The sequence below is a fragment of the Arachis ipaensis genome, chromosome B5, assembly GCF_059453495.1.
Source record: "Arachis ipaensis isolate K30076 ecotype BB chromosome B5, ASM5945349v1, whole genome shotgun sequence".
Classification (NCBI taxonomy): domain Eukaryota; kingdom Viridiplantae; phylum Streptophyta; class Magnoliopsida; order Fabales; family Fabaceae; genus Arachis; species Arachis ipaensis.
The window spans coordinates 87,609,497-87,624,379 of record NC_142440.1 but is presented as its reverse complement, the minus strand read 5'-3'; the positions used below and the strand labels follow the sequence as shown (position 1 = coordinate 87,624,379).

The window sequence follows — 14,883 nt, the reverse complement described above, 5'->3', positions numbered from 1 at the left end:
TGGGGACTTCTCGAGACACTAGTTCATCCAATTTCCGGGGAGATTATGGTCTTCGTAGTATAGGCTAGAATCCTAAGAAGCAGCGTTCTCTGATCTGGAAGATTCGACCTTGTCTGTGGCATTTTGAGTAAGATCATCAAGAGAATGCATTGTTATGCGGTTCTCCCTTCGTCAGATTGAGTAACCACGGCCAATGGCCATGGCTGTGTTCAACTTGTAGCAGAGGAGATCAATGACCACGGGCAATGGCTTTGATCACTTACAGCCTGCCATAGAAGAAGATCACTCACAAGAAAGGAAGACCGTAGTACTAGAGTTACTTCAGAAAGACAAAGCAACTCCGATTCTCAACTCTATTCCTATCCCTAAAAACACTTGTTTATCAAATACAAATTTTGAATAGTTTGCTCTAATCCAAAGACCTTCTAATTCTGCCTGACTAAGACCTGCAAGACAACCACAGCTTGCTTCAAGCCACAATCCTCGTAGGATTGACCCTGACTCGCTCAGGTCTTACTTGGATGACCCAATGCACTTGCTGGTACTGCTGTTGTACGAAATAGTGTGGGTTTTGCGTACACGCGCACCAAGTTTTTGGTGTCATTGCCGGGGATTTTTGAGGTTGGACAAACTGCCAGATTGTCTTGTATAACGACCCAATTTTCAATATGTCTAGATCATACCAGAAACTGAGCACTACCAATTTGTCTTCCTAATTATTATCTATTATTTATCATGTGAGCCTGATTCGTTGTTAAAAACGTAGTTAATTTGCGGGGTATTTTTTTTTTGAAAACGTTTGGATTAATAGACGGAATCATTCATAATCAATTCAAAACTGATAACAGATAAAACAGTTATAAACAACCACACATAAATACATCACAAGCAGTTAATAACATTCCGTGATCCAGCTTTTATTTAAGTATAAGCTTTTAGTAAGAACACCCCTAGATATAACTAGATAATAACTATATACATATATATACATACAACATCCCAGGCCCTGACCTGTTCAAGAAGTCCCTAAGCTGGTGCCCAGCTGATGGGATATTTTCGTAGAGAAACGAATTTCTCCAAAACACCCAAATCTAACCGGCAAGTGCACCGGGTCGCATCAAGTAATAATAACTCACGGGGGTGAGGTCGATCCCACAGGGATTGAAGGATTGAGCAATTTTAGTTTAGTGGTTGATTTAGTCAAGCGAATCAAGATTTGGTTGAGAGATTTGTGATTTGCAGAATTTAAATTGCAAAGAAAGTAAAGGGAATGGGTAATTGGCATGAAATTAAAGAGAACAGGAATTAAAGTGCTGAATCTTAAAGAACAAGAAATTAAATGGCAGAAACTTAGAACGCAAGAAATATAAATTGCAAAATCTTAAAGTGCAAGAAATGTAAATGGCTTGAATTGTAAAGGGAATTGGGAGTTGGATTTGCAGAAATTAAACAAGGAAAAGTAAATTGCAACGAACAGAGAAGTAAAAGATGTCTTGAATCAAACCGGATCTTAAAACAGAAATGTAAATAAGCATGAAAACAGTAAACAGGGAATGGGAAATGGGAAATCAGGATCTCAGGACCCAAGAGACTAGAAAACCAAGTCTAGATCTCAATGCCTTCCTAGATCCAACAAGAACAATTGCAAAGGAAATTGTAGATTGCAAAGAAAGTAGATGAAGAAGCAAGTAATCGAAACTTAAATTCAATTAAGCAGAAAATTAAACAAGATCCCAAGGTGAGATTGAAACAGAATTTCTTCAACTCTCCACCCAAAATCCAAGACAAGAAAAATAAAGAGTGCTGGGCAAGAACAAGGAAGAAGAGAGATCAATTCTCCTCCCAAATTCTCTTGAATTAAAACAACAATGCTAAGAAAAATAAAAGTGAGCTCCAAGCAAAACCGAAAAGAAAGCTATTCTGCCAAACTAAAAAGGAAGCTCCCTTTAAAACTTAAATTCTAATCTATTTATACACTTTCTTCAAATGGTCTTCAAGCCTTCAATTGGGCTTTTGCTCTTGGTGGAATTGGGTTGAGAGAGGCCTTGGTTGATTGCTCTTGGAGTTTGGAGAAGAACCGAATTGAACCGGGTTGGAATCATGAAAGCTTGAGTAAAAGTTGGAGTAAAAGTTAGGGGTCTAACTTTTGCTCCAACTTTTCACATCAGCACCCTTGTTTTGCTGATACCAACGTTGGGGCAAAAGTTAAGGGTCTAACTTTTGCTCCAACGTTGGCCTCCCCTTGGTTATTCATGGCGCCAACGTTAGCCAAAAAGTTAGGGGCTAACGTTGGCGCAAACTTTTGCTAGTCCAGGGAGTATTTTTCATGCGCAAAAGTTAGCCAAAAAGTTAGGGGTCTAACTTTTGCTCCAGCTTTTGCCCAAAAGTTAGCCAAAAAGTTAGGGGCTAACTTTTGCTCCAGCTTTTGCCCAAAAGTTAGCCAAAAAGTTAGGGGCTAACTTTTGCTCCAGCTTTTGCCCAAAAGTTAGCCAAAAAGTTAGGGGCTAACTTTTGGTCTAGCTTTTGCTTCCTGGTTCATTTTCAATTAATCCAAAAGTTTGAGCTAAAGTTTGAGGCAAACTTTTGCTCAAACTTTTTGTTCTCTCTTCCTCCTAGCCATTCCTTCTTGCATCAACCTTTCTCCAAGCTTTCTTCACCTATCATTAATCAACTAAACACATCAAAGCTATGCTCTAAATCATGAGATATTCATTCTTTCATAATATGTGACAATTATAGCATAAAACCTCATGAAATAGCATGAATTCATACATGGTTGATTAAATCAAAGGAAACATGAAAATCTACCCAATTGGCTTGCTTATGGCTCAAGAAAGTGCATAATTCAATTGAAAACAAAAGAAAAAGGCTAGTGAAACTAGGCTAAGATGACTTGTCATCACAACACCAAACTTAAATCTTGCTTGTCCCCAAGCAAGCAGTAAAACATAAGAAAAATTACTAGAAGCAGAGAAGTGTATAAGCCTTTTATTGGAAGACATTGAATACTGGTAAATGGAGTTTTTATGCATGGTATCTTAGGGATTTTTATTCTGGGGCTGAGACATCAACATTCCTTTGGATCCTTACTTGAATTACAAAAAAAAATGAGACTTGTTATTAGCTTGGTCCTTAGCTTTTCTTGTTCTTTTCTTGGCTGAGGCTTAATGCTATATGGTAAGGCAACTTTTTAGAGTAAGCTTTCAGCCAGCATTCCCGCCCCAGTTGGTTCAAGATGCTAGGTGTTGAAACACCCCTATGGACTTACTTGCTCAAGCCTCTCCTTAGCACACACACATCACAGGCATTTAGCTTGTTTTGTTCATCTCTGTTAGTTCTTTGGAAATTGATACCCAGCACCTCTTTGGGTTACTAAATGCTTTGTCTCAAAGTAGCTCTTGATGGTGGACTTTCGGTTGGCAATCCCGGGTTAGTTAACCCAAGTTGCCGGGTGATGAAGCACCCCTTAGAACCTAGTTATCCAAGCTTATCTTTGTACAAAAAGCATCACAGGCATATATCCAAATCTCAAGCTATTGATGCCCAGCCTTGTTTATTTCTTTTTGCTTCTTTTTCTTGCATTTTCTTTCTTTTATTTTGGACCTTTTTCTTTTGTCAAGTCTCATGAAATGTAACTCAAGTTCATATCACAAAGTCATGCTAACATTCAGCCTTATTTCATAAATCAACCAATGAACCAGCACATACCACCACATAACCTCATTTTGTCTCATATCATGCTAGACTTTTACTCTTTCTCTATTTCACAGTTATTTTTCTTTTATTCAAGCATGAGGAACAAAGCATATAATTCAAGTAAGATGAAAGTGAATCAAGCACTTAGACTAGTAAGCCATAATAGCATGAAACCAAACAAACTCGCAGACAGTAAATGAATCTAAGAAGACACTAATCAACAGGGGACATTTACACTTTCAATTAACATACTTGAACTAGAATCAGTCAGAGAACAATACAACCTCTTGGAGTCTATTTGTTTCCTCTGTGTCATTATCATTGTTGGGTTCTATATCCTTCCTCTGTCCATGATGATGTACTTTTTCCTCCAAGAGATTGAATGACTTCCTACAAAAGATATTGAAAGTTGCTTGTTCCCCAAGCACTTGAGAGGCAGTTAGCATGCATGTATGCTTGTGATTCTGTGAACCTAAGTTGGTGTGGGAACACCAAACTTAGTTCCTTGCCTACTTCTATATGTAGCAAAATAAATACATCCATGAAACATCAAGTACTTTTATTAAGGAAATAAACTATGAACTAAGAAACAAACTATGAACCAGAAAACAACCAAAAACTAAAAACATGACAATTGTTAAGCAGTTTCTCTGATGGTTTGGAGCCGATACTAATCATGCTGAGGGTGCAATGTGTTCTTAATGAAATTTTTGGTGGAACACCAAACTTAGCGTCCAACATTCACCCCTTAACTATTTTGGTGTGCAACACCAAACTTAGCTCTTTGCAATACAGAGAAATCTACTCAACTCTTTTATTAAATTAGCTATGAAGAGAAAATTACCTCAAGTTGGGTTGCCTCCCAACAAGCGCTTCTTTATTGTCACTAGCTTGACATGTTGTTCTTCACTTTCTTCCTCTTCTTCCAGTTGGTTAAGAGGAATGACCTCAAGGGGAGGAAAGTTTCAGCTGTTGTCCCCTTTCTTAGTCTCTTCTCAGCAAGCCTCCTTCTGTATACAGCTTGATTGAGCTTACTTGCTAGTTCAGGGGAAGGATTGTTTGCAGTTGACCTTCTCTTGAATGTTGTCCTTTGTAACCTGGTCACAATCCTCTTCTCGGTGTTTTTGTTAATTGCCTTCACTTTCTTGAATCCAAGTCTTGGTGGTTGTGTGATTGTTAGAGTCTTCTTTTCATCAAGAGCCTCTTGCAATGGTGGTTCTGTGAGCTCTTCCTCTGTGTACTTCTCTGCTTCACTTGAGTTTGGAATTCTTTGGTTGTCTTTCTCACTTTCTTGCTCTTCCACTTCCTCTTTTACACTCAACATTTGTTTTAATAGCTCTTTCATGGAGGAGGTTTGTTGATCCTCCCAACATTTCTTCATCTCCTCTTCATATCTTTCAATCATGGATCCAATTGTTGAGCCATTTTGTTTTTCATGTTCCCTTGTCATCTCAAGTGGCTTCTGTGAATATGCAAGGTCAGGTTCAAGTGTTTCCTCTACCTCATTTTTCATTGAAATTTCTCTTGACACAGAGGCTTCCTCATCTTTCTTTTCCATTCCTCACCCACAGATTTGTCTTCATCCTTACTGTTTGATGGTTCTAAGTTCCTCTTTGTTTGCTCTAAGGGCCCATTCATCTTCTTGAGGATGGTTTCTTTCCAAGATGGGGATTTTGTGTATCTTTCCACTAGTTTTCTCTGTATTTCAATGGCTTCAAGGTATTCCTCATCTATTAATTCAAGAGATGAAGGTTGAGTTTTTTTGGTAACGTGAATGTGTTGTGGTGAAGTTGTGTTGAGGGGTGTGGAATGAGTTGTGTGATTGATGGGATGACTGGTATGGATTTTGGAGGAAACTTTGTGTTGAGGCATAATCAAGTGATGAAGAACTTTTAAGTGAGAAACTGGGACGTGAGGGTGGATGCTCTTTCATTCTTTGGTGATACTCCCATCTACCATGAGGATAATAATTTGAATTATTTTGTAGTGGTGGTTGGTATCCCATATGATTCTCCTGCTCATCTTGTGTCTCTGAAGCAAATCTCCATGGATTGGAGTGCTTAGAATTCGTATTTTCTTGGTGATATTTCCAGCCACCATTAGAGATTGGTGATGGTGGGTAATATCCCATAAAATTTGTTTGATCATAAGATGAGTTGAACTCTATTTGAATTTTGCAAAGCACAACACCATTGAAAATTGAAATTACTCATATCAAAGATGAGAATTTCTTAGTGAGGCATAAACTCAAACACCTTGGTTTCAATCTAAAACAAAGAACAAAAATAAAGAAAATGCTTGATCTAGACCACCACCTCACTTAATCATTGTCAATCTAATCAATCCCCAGCAACGGCGCCAAAAACTTGATGGGATATTTTCGTAGAGAAACGAATTTCTCCAAAACACCCAAATCTAACCGGCAAGTGCACCGGGTCGCATCAAGTAATAATAACTCACGGGGGTGAGGTCGATCCCACAGGGATTGAAGGATTGAGCAATTTTAGTTTAGTGGTTGATTTAGTCAAGCGAATCAAGATTTGGTTGAGAGATTTGTGATTTGCAGAATTTAAATTGCATAGAAAGTAAAGGGAATGGGTAATTGGCATGAAATTAAAGAGAACAGGAATTAAAGTGCTGAATCTTAAAGAACAAGAAATTAAATGGCAGAAACTTAGAACGCAAGAAATGTAAATTGCAAAATCTTAAAGTGCAAGAAATGTAAATGGCTTGAATTGTAAAGGGAATTGGGAGTTGAATTTGCAGAAATTAAACAAGGAAAAGTAAATTGCAACGAACAGAGAAGTAAAGGATGTCTTAAATCAAACCGGATCTTAAAACAGAAATGTAAATAAGCATGAAAACAGTAAACAGGGAATGGGAAATGGGAAATCCGGATCTCAGGACCCAAGAGACTAGAAAACCAAGTCTAGATCTCAATGCCTTCCTAGATCCAACAAGAACAATTGCAAAGGAAATTGTAGATTGCAAAGAAAGTAGATGAAGAAGCAAGTAACCGAAACTGAAATTCAATTAAGCAGAAAATTAAACAAGATCCCAAGGTGAGATTGAAACAGAATTTCTTTAACTCTCCACCCAAAATCCAAGACAAGAAAAATAAAGAGTGCTGGGCAAGAACAAGGAAGAAGAGAGATCAATTCTCCTCCCAAATTCTCTTGAATTAAAACAACAATGCTAAGAAAAATAAAAGTGAGCTCCAAGCAAAACCGAAAAGAAAGCTATTCTGCCAAACTAAAAAGGAAGCTCCCTTTAAAACTTAAATTCTAATCTATTTATACACTTTCTTCAAATGGTCTTCAAGCCTTCAATTGGGCTTTTGCTCTTGGTGGAATTGGGTTGAGAGAGGCCTTGGTTGATTGCTCTTGGAGTTTGGAGAAGAACCGAATTGAACCGGGTTAGAATCATGAAAGCTTGAGTAAAAGTTGGAGTAAAAGTTAGGGGTCTAACTTTTGCTCCAACTTTTCACATCAGCACCCTTGTTTTGCTGATACCAACGTTGGGGCAAAAGTTAGGGGTCTAACTTTTGCTCCAACGTTGGCCTCCCCTTGGTTATTCATGGCGCCAACGTTAGCCAAAAAGTTAGGGGCTAACGTTGGCGCAAACTTTTGCTAGTCCAGGGAGTATTTTTCATGCGCAAAAGTTAGCCAAAAAGTTAGGGGTCTAACTTTTCCTCCAGATTTTGCCCAAAAGTTAGCCAAAAAGTTAGGGGCTAACTTTTGCTCCAGCTTTTGCCCAAAAGTTAGCCAAAAAGTTAGGGGCTAACTTTTGGTCCAGCTTTTGCTTCCTGGTTCATTTTCAATTAATCCAAAAGTTTGAGCTAAAGTTTGAGGCAAACTTTTGCTCAAACTTTTTGTTCTCTCTTCCTCCTAGCCATTCCTTCTTGCATCAACCTTTCTCCAAGCTTTCTTCACCTATCATTAATCAACCAAACACATTAAAGCTATGCTCAAAATCATGAGATATTCATTCTTTCATAATATGTGACAATTATAGCATAAAACCTCATGAAATAGCATGAATTCATACATGGTTGATTAAATCAAAGGAAACATGAAAATCTACCCAATTATTAAAGGGAGAGAGAAGGGGTAAGAACTGGGGAGTTCTTAGTAGGGCCGGGGTTATTAGTTACGTTCATTTATTTGGGGTCGATTAGTAATAACATAATATAGCGAAGCAGTAAACAGAAGATAAGGATAGAAAGAGAAAGTAGAGTGAACAGAAAGCATAACACAAACAAAAGAATACAAGAAAATAAAGCACAGAAATAGCATACGAGCAGACAAACATAAAGAAGTAGATCACACACAGAAAGGAATGCAATAGAGAATGATGCGCAGACAAGAATGATGCATGTCTAGCCCTAGCGCAGGCCATGAGCTCATGTGTCAGTTGGCTGCCCGCAATCCCGACATTTATCCGGTCACGAGTAATCCCGATTTCCCGAATACGATTTTCCATTCCTAAATAAATGCGCATATAATAATAGCCGCTCATTTGAGACAGCCTCTGCTTACTGCAGGAAAATATATATATATACTCTGCTCTGCTCTGGGGAAGCGGAAAATAGCTGTAGGTAACTTAGTTTCCCTACAGAAGCTCTGGGTTGCATTAAGCAACTAATATATATTAAATATAGCTCTGGGTTGCATCAAGCAACTAATATATATATAAATATAGCTCTGGGTTGCATCAAACAACTAATATATATATATATAAGTATAGCTCTGGGTTGCATCAAGCAACTAATATATATAAATATAGCTCTGGGTTGCATCAAGCAACTAATATATATATATATAAGTATAGCTCTGGGTTGCATCAAGAAACTAATATATATAAATATCTCTTTATTATATTACTCTTCTCTTTATATCTCTTTACTCTGTTCTGGTTTCTCTTTTCTCTGTATCTCTTTACTCTGTTTTAATTACTCTGTTCTCTGTATCTCTTTTCTCTTCTCTGATTACTCTTTTTATCTGTATCTATATTACTCTTTTTCTCTTTATCTCTTTACTTTGCTCTGGTTACTCAGTTTTCTGTGTTTCTCTACTCTGCTCTGATTTCTCTGCTTAACGTATGTATTTAAAGTTTATGTAAATTTCGGTATGAATAGTTCGCCTGTCCCAAGTATAGGTTCATTAAGTCTATACTGAAACAGTTTAACTTTCCATATAATACCTAACCCTGGTCGCAACTCAAGGACAAACTATGTTGCCCTAGTTCGTTCACTAATTTCTGTCTATTTTTCTGTTATTAAAACCTTACAGACTTTTCTTTAGTTTTTATCTTTTCTTCAACTTTTTATCTTTCTTTTATCTTTGCCTCACTAATATGTTAACCACTCCCTAAGTGTTTTATGAAGGTAATTATGAGATTCTGCGCTTAAAGTTGTCTTTCTAAAGCTTTTACAAAAAACTGCCTTTTCCGCATTATTTTATTATTTTTATTAAAATATTATTTTTAATTAAATATTATTATTTAATATTTTATTATTATTTATTATTTTATTATTAAATTTTCGAAAATTAACTTTACTTTAACCTTTAACCTTTAAAATTCACTTTTTACCACCCGTAACTTTTAATATTTCTACTTTTACCATCCTAACTTTTGGAAATTACAAATAACCCCCCAAACACCAAAATATTTACTTCCTTGCCCTTTTATGGATCAAAAAGGTGTTCTTCATTGTTCTTCACCACACTCAAAGTGTTCTTCGTGTTCTTCGTAAATTCTTCAGATTCTTTCTTTGTTTTTACCCGTTTTTCAGTCTTTGCAGCACCCGATTTTTACCATAATTCAAAATAAATTTCCAGCCACTAAAACCCCATCCTTTCTACATGATTTTAACACAAATTGAACCTCAATTTAAACTTATGGTTTCGTTTTCCAGCAGCCACAAGAACACACATTCATAGCTTGAATTTCATCAAATTTCATCAAATTTTCACCAAAATTTCAACAAGAATTACTCATACAAACAATCAATTTCAAGCACAGCCAAACCATATCATAATCACACAACTCAAACACAATCAATCAAGATTAAATTCATCAATCCCTACCTTGATTTGCTGCTCCAAATCCGGTTAAACTTTCAGGTGGTCCTTAAGCACTTTTTCCTCCTAAATCACATCAAGAACAACTTTAAATCCAAAAACTCTCAACTGACCAAATCTCACTCAGTATGTTAGGAAGAGATATCTCACCTTAGACTTGCTGGAAGTTCACGTTTCTTGGCCCTCAAGTCAAGTTAAGCATGATTCCTAAGGAAGAACATCAAGAAAACACATGTTTTGCATGGTTTTCCTTGAAAACCGAATTGAAATGGGAGGGAGACAGCCATATCACCTTATTTCCATCCTTGATAAGTTACATGGTTATGTAGAGGAAGAAGAGAGGATCATTTTGGTGAAATCGGAGTTTTGATTTGAGTTTTGGTTCAGAAGAAATCAAGTTTTGAAGATTAAGTGTTCATGAAGTTTTCTCTCTTTTCTCTCCTTTCAATTTCGGCCAAAGGGAGTAAATGACCAGCCTTGGAGTTTCTTGGGGGTGTAAGGTGAGTTGTGATTGGTTGGCTTGGAGGTGGGTTAAAATAATATTAAAATATCTCTGGTGTACAACTACTAAAACTAGGTGTATCGGAACACTCGTAAAAACATCTCTAAAAATTATTTTCTGAGCTACTAGGTGCTAAGCTAGGTAACCTTATAATATCATTCAAGAAGCTTCTAATACTAATATAATGATAATATTATACTATTATCTCTCTCCTCTCATGAATCGAGTCCGGTTCGTCAAACAGAGACTATTTACGAAAATCAGAATCAAAACTGCCAACCGATACGGTTCAAAAACTAGGTTCTTCGTGACCGCATTATCGAGCTTGCCTCAAAAAGTTCTAGCTTAAAGAAGACGTAACGACAATGAGGATCGAGATACTTGATGATATAGAAGTGGTTCTCCCCTTACTGATCTTCTGGAGAAATCAGTACTTTCAGAAAAGATCTCACGTACTCGAAAATCAGGGTTGTTACATATTGCTCCCTGATGAGCGGATAATTTATACACTTTTTGGCATTGTTTTTAGTATATTTTTAGTATATTTTAGTTAGTTTTTATTATGTTTTTATTAGTTTTTAAATAAAAATCACAATTCTGGAATTTACTATGAGTTTGTGTGTTTTTCTGTGTTTTCAGGTATTTTCTGGCCGAAATTGAGGGACCTGAGCAAAAATCTTATTCAGAGGCTGAAAAAGGACTGCAGATGCTGTTGGATTCTGACCTCTCTACACTCAAAGTAGATTTCCGGGAGCTGTAGAAGCCCAATTGGCACGCTCTCAATTGCATTGGAAATTAGACATCCTGGGCTTTCCAGCAATATATAATAGTCCATACTTTGCTCGAGATTTGGTGGCCCAACCAAGCGTTTTAAATCAGCTCAAGAATTCTGGCGTTTAACTCCAAAACTGGCACAAAAGCTGGAGTTAAACGCCCAAACTGGCACAAAAACTGGCGTTTAACTCCAAGAAAAGTCTCTACACATGGAAGCTTCAATGCTCAGCCCAAGCACACACCAAGTGGGCCCGAAAAAAGATTTCTGCATTAATTACTGATTTCTGTAAACCCTAGGCTACTAGTTCTCTATAAATAAGACCTTTTACTATTGTATTTTCATCTTTGGACGTTTAGTCCCTAGACCTTGGAGGCTAGCCATTCGGCCATGCTTACACCATTATCACTTTTGTATTTTCCACGGTGGAGTTTCTACACACCATAGATTAAGGTGTGGAGCTCTGCTGTTCTTCATGAATTAATACAAAGTACTATTGTTTTCCTATTCAACTCAAGTCTATTTCTTCTCCAAGATATTCATTCGTTCTTCAACTTGATGAATGTGATGATCCGTGACACTCATCATCATTCTCACCTATGAACATGTGCCTGACAACCACCTCTGTTCTACTAGCAATGGCTTGAATGCGTATCTCTTGGGTTTCTAATCTAAGATTGGAATCTTCGTGGTATAGGCTAGAATTATTGGCAGCCATTCCTGAGATCCGGAACGTCTAAACCTTGTCTGTGGTATTCTGAGTAGGATCTGGGAAGGGATGACTGTGACGAGCTTCAAACTCGCGATTGTGGGGTGTGTGACAGATGCAAAAGGATCAATGGATCCTATTCCGACATGATCGAGAACCGACAGCTGATTAGCCGTGCGGTGACAGCTGCATTTGGAACGTTTTCACTGAGAGAACAGAAAGTAGCCATTGACAACGGTGATGCCCAACATAAAGCTTGCCATGGAAAGGAGTATGGATGATTGGAAGAAGGTAATAGAAAAGCAGAGGTTCAGGGGGAACAAAGCATCTTCATACGCTTATCTGAAATTCCAACCAAAGAATTACATAAGTATCTCTATCTTTATTTTATGTTTTATTTATTTTTTAATTATCAATTCTCCATCACCATTTGAATTCGCCTGACTGAGATTTACAAGGTGACCATAGCTTGCTTCAAGCCGACAATCTCCGTGGGATCGACCCTTACTCACGTAAGGTATTACTTGGACGACCCAGTGCACTTGTTGGTTAGTTTTACGGAATTGTTGACAAAGTGTGATTCACGTTTGAGAGCTCCAAGTCTTTGGTGCCATTGTTGATGATCACAATTTCGTGCACCAAGTTTTTGGCGCCGTTGCCGGGGATTGTTCGAGTTTGGACAACTGACGGTTCATATTGTTTCTTAGATTAGGTACTTTTCAGAATTTTTAAGAATGGATTCTAGAGTTTCAAGGTGATGTTCTTATCATCACAAAAGCTGATTGATTCTCATCAATTTAGCTGCTGAATGTAACGTCCTGCTGAAGCTTGGCCAAACATGTCTAATCTTTTAAGACTGAAGCTTTAGACTAACATTGCATGATTCCTGGAATTCTTATTAAAAGTTTTGATTCTCTTTATTTTCTTTTCCATATAAGTTTTGAAAATCAAAAAAAAATTTATAAAACCATAAAAATCAAAAATATTTTATGTTTCTTGTTTGAGTCTAGTATCAATTTTTAAGTTTGGTGTTAATTGCATGTTTTTATTCTTCTTGCATTTTTCGAATATATGCATTATGTTCTTCATTGATCTTCAAGTTGTTCTTGATGATTTCAGTGCTCTGATCTTTAAATTCTCTTGTTTTGTGTATTTTGTTGTTTTTCTTATGCATTCTCAATTTGTTAAAGCCTCTAATACAAAATTTCTAAGTTTGGTGTCTTGCATGCATTGTTCATTTGATCTTAGTTGCATTTTTTGTTATTTCTCATCATTGAAAAATTCAAAAAATTTTCAAAATTGTGTCTTTTCAAGTCAATAATACAGAGAATTGAAGATTCAGAACATTCAGCAGAGGAATCAAACAGAAAAAGCTGGGTGTTCAAAACGCCCAGTGAAGAAGGAAAACTGGCGTTTAAACGCCAACCAGGGTACCTGGCTGGGCGTTTAACACCCAAAAAGGTAGCATTTTGGGCGTTAAACGCCAGAATGGATGCCATTCTGGGCGTTTAACGCCAGGATGACACTAGAGGGAAGATTTTGTTTTTAACTCAAATTTTTTTCAAATCTTCATAATTTTTCAAAATCAAATCTTTTTCAAATCATATCTTTTCAATCATATCTCTTCAAAATCAATTTCTTTCCATTTTTTTTACTATTTTCGAAAATCCTTGCTAAAATTAATGATTTACTTCAAAATTTTCAAATTGTTACTTGCCTATTAAGAAAGGATCAAATTTTAAATTTTAAGAATCATATCTTTTAATTTCTTGTTAGTCAAGTAATCAACTTTAATTTTAAAACTTTCTCTTTTTAATTTGATCTTCAATCATATCTTTTCAATCATATCTTTTCAATTACATCTTTTTCAAAATTAACTCTCAATCATATCTTTTTAATTTCTAATTTCAAAATCTTTTCAAAAAATCACTTAATTTCTTTCCTAATCTTAATTTTCGAAAATCTCAATCAAATTTTCAAATTTCTTTTTAATTATTTCAAAATCTTTTTAATTTATTTTCGAAAATTCTTCCCCTCTTCTCACATCCTTCTATTTAAAGGACTAACACTCTTCCTCAAGGTGCAATTCGAACTTCCTCCTTCTTTATATGTTCGAATTCTCTTCTATCTACCTCCTCCTTTTATTCTTCTTTTCCTCTGACACCTCAAGAAATCTTTATACTGTGACATAGAGGATTACCTACTTTCTTGTTCTCTTCTCTTTCATATGGCAGGAACAAAGATAAAGGCATACTTGTTCAAGCTGATCTTGAACCTGAAAGGACCTTGAAGAGAAAACTAAGAAGCTAAAGCACAATTCTCTTTAGAGGGCCTAACAGAGCTCTTCAAGGAAGAATAAACCATGGCAGCCGAAAACAACAATGCCAACAATGCAAGGAAGGTGCTTGGTGACTTTACTGCATCTACTCCCGACTTCTATGGGAGAAGCATCTCAATCCCTGCCATTGGAGAAAACAACTTTGAGCTTAAGCCTCAATTAGTTTCTCTAATACAACAGAATTGCAAGTTTCATGGACTTCCATTGGAAGATCCTCATCAGTTCTTAGCTGAATTCTTGCAAATCTGTGACACTGTCAAGACCAATGAGGTTGACCCTGAAGTTTACAGATTTATGCTTTTTCCTTTTGCTATAAGAGACAGAGTTAGAACATGGTTGGATTCACAACCTAAAGAAAGCCTGAACTCTTGGGAAAAGCTAGTTAATGCCTTCTTGGCAAAGTTCTTTCCACCTCAAAAATTGAGCAAGCTTAGAGTGGAAGTCCAAACCTTCAGACAAAAGGAAGGTGAATCCCTCTATGAAGCTTGGGAAAGATACAAGCAATTGATCAGAAGATGTCCTTCTGACATGCTTTCTAAATGGAGCATCATAGGTATTTTCTATGATGGTCTGCCTGAACTATCCAAGATGTCATTGGATAGCTCTGCTGGAGGATCTCTTCATCTGAAGAAGATGCCTGCAGAAGCTCAGGAACTCATTGAAATGGTTGCAAATAACCAATTCATGTACACTTCTGAAAGGAATCTTGTGAATAATGGGATAGCTCAGAATAAAGGAGTTATTGAGATTGATACTCTGAATGCCATATTGGCTCAGAATAAA

At 36.7% G+C, this 14,883-nt stretch overlaps 1 non-coding gene across 1 annotated transcript; it reads right to left on the bottom strand.

Moving 5' to 3' along the window:
* Positions 1-14,526: 14,526 nt before the first annotated feature.
* LOC148564874 (small nucleolar RNA R71) lies at positions 14,527-14,634 on the bottom strand. The gene has a single exon (XR_015884449.1). It is a non-coding gene; the product is annotated as a small nucleolar RNA R71 (small nucleolar RNA).
* Positions 14,635-14,883: the final 249 nt, after the last annotated feature.